This window comes from Petaurus breviceps, unplaced genomic scaffold (assembly GCF_028583685.1).
Source record: "Petaurus breviceps papuanus isolate PSGF00001 unplaced genomic scaffold, PetGlider_PUasm1.0 90865, whole genome shotgun sequence".
NCBI lineage: Eukaryota > Metazoa > Chordata > Mammalia > Diprotodontia > Petauridae > Petaurus > Petaurus breviceps.
Window position 1 is genome coordinate 10,300,385 of NW_027187367.1, and position 2,758 is coordinate 10,303,142.

Genomic DNA, 2,758 nt, shown 5'->3' on the forward strand with positions numbered 1-2,758 from the left:
CTATAGTATTGTTGTTACTGTGTACAGTATGAACAGTGGTTCTCCTGGTTCTACTCACTCCACTTTGCATCAGTTCATGTAAGTCTTTCCATGTTTTTCTAAGATTATCAAACTCATCATTTTTTTGTAGAAGTCCTTTATTAGCAGAATTGAATCTTCAGAAAACTGTGAAGCCATTCACCCAGCCCAGGTCTAGTTCCTAACAAAAGGTTGGGCTTTCCCGAACACACAAATAACCAACAACTGAGAAGTTGCCAACACTTAAATTTACCACCTCCCAACAAGGAACAAAGACGGCTTATTGTATGAAATAAGCAGGGAGTCAACAGGTTACTCCTCTGACTGTGAGTTTGATAATCTAACAGTCAGCTGCACATAATCTGGCTGAGACAGCTCCGGATTAGCAGCACTGGTGGCTTACACTGAAGGCTTGCAAATCTTAAGATCCCCCACAACAACCCTGTGAGGTAGGTGCTCTCTTATAACTCCTTAAAACACAAAACAAAACACAGAGAGGTTATTGTGATGGCTTGTTTAAGGCAGGGCTAGAGCTTGGTTCTTTTTGACAGGAGTAACTTGTTTCGTTATGATCTCTGCCTTTTAAGCATAACCTCAAACATACAAATGCTACAGAGATGCAGATAACAGTAATTTAAACTATATCACAACACATGATACCCAAACTCATGGATGAAATTTATGAAAACATTTAAGGGCAAGACAATTTTAACAGTTTGTTGGAGCCTTTTTTTGATGTCTGCATCTTGGCAGAGAGTTTCCCAAATGGAGGGCAACAGTGGCATTTTCTTCTTATTGGGGACAATGAGGTGACTGAGTGATTGATGGATGAATGATGGGTGGATGGATTGATGAATGGAAGGATGCCATGGTAAGGGGGTCGGAGGCGGTCTTGGTGCTGAATGTCTTTCATTGTGCTGGCCATTCGCCGTTCTTTATAATCCGAGCTTGGTCCTTCTCCAGTGTCTTCTTTTTGAATTGTACCTGATCTTGTTACCAGTTTTCATTCAAATCCATTTCGGGATGGGACGATTCTGCTTCTGTTTCTTGGCCAGGAACCTCTTCATTCTAAATGTTTTATGAGAGGACATGATGATAGGATGACAGCTGAGCTTCCACCACGATGGCTGGATGGGCGAAAAAAGCAAACTCATAATTTTTAAATAGTAAAATAGTATTCCATTACAATCATATACATGTTCAGTCATTCCCCAACAGATGGGCATGCCATCAATTTCCAATTTTTGCCACCTCAAAAAAAGCTGTTATAACTATCTTTAGTACAAATAGGTCCTTTACCCCTTTTTTTTCCTCCTTGGGATACAGACCTAGTAGTGGTATTACTGAGTCAAAAGGTATGTGTAGTTTTATAGCCCTTTGGGTATAGTTCCAATTTGCTCTCCAGAATGGTTGGATCAGCTCACAACTCTACCAATAAACAGTGCATTAGTGTCCCAATTTTTCTACATCCTCTCCAAATTTATCATTTTTATTTTTTGTCATATTAGCCAATCTGATAGGTGTGATGTGGCACCTTAAGTTGTTTTAATTTGCATTTCTCTCATCAACAGTGATTTAGAGCATTTTTTTCATATGACTATGGATAGCTTCAATTTCTTTATTTGAAAACTGCCTGTTCATATCCTTTGCTCATTTATCAATTGGGGAATGACTTGTATTCCTATAAATTTGACTCGGTTCTCTGATTTGATGAATGAGGTCTTTATCAGAGACACTTGCTCTCTACTTTTCTTCCAATATTCGTTAAATTGGTTTTGTTAAACCTCTTTAGTTTAACATAATTAAAATTATTCACTTTACCTCTGGTAATGTTTTCTATCTCTTGTTTGGTTATGAATTCTTCCATTCTTTAATAGATCTAATAGGCAAACTATTCCTCGCTCCTTAATTTGCTTATGGCATCACCATCCAAAATCATATACCCATTTTGATCTTAACTTGGTATATAGTATAAGATGTTGGTCTATATCTAATTTCTGCCATATTGTTTTCCAGTTTTTCCAGAAGTTTTTGAAGCTTGACAGTGTTCTGGCCCAAACCTCATTGTCTGGTTGTAAAGCCTAATGAGTAGGTAGGAGGTGGCTTATCTCAGTCTAGAAGCCCCTCAGAGAAGAGGGTCTTTTTGGGCATGGCCACTGAGGTTCCTTTAAATCTCTAGGCTCTTGGCACCTCTGTAAGACTATAGAGTGCAGAGAATTTTCTTATCCATGAATTCTCTATATGAATGAAATCACAGGTCCAGTTCCTAGCTATGTACCTGACAAAATACATATCATTTTCAGGACCAGTATGGGAGTTAGTACCTCCATTACCACCATTTGTAGAGCTCTAGAGCTCCTGAGATTTCCTAGGTACACTTTGGGTGTATGGGTGGGGCATAATGAGCCAAAAAAGAAAAAAAAAATCTTTTAGAATAACCTTAAAAATTGGACCTACTTTCTGTGAATTCAAGACTTGGAGGCCTTGGACTGAGGATTATGTATTTTTAAAGAGATGATTTCTGAACATTTAAAAGGGGAAAGTAGTTGAATACAGAGAGCTGGTCCACACAAAAAAAGTAGGTATGCCAGACTAGCCCCATTTTCTTTTAATATATGATTGCTAGACTGGTAGATCAGAATAATTCAATAGACACCCAATACCTAGATTTTAGTGAAGCATTTGACAAAATGTCTTGTGGAGGTGGTATCCTTGTATCACTTGTATCCAAGATGTAGAC

At 38.2% G+C, this 2,758-nt stretch overlaps 1 pseudogene; it reads right to left on the minus strand.

The window, feature by feature from the left end:
* Positions 1–537: 537 nt before the first annotated feature.
* On the minus strand, positions 538–1,184 carry LOC138150316 (large ribosomal subunit protein eL39-like; annotated as a pseudogene).
* Positions 1,185–2,758: the final 1,574 nt, after the last annotated feature.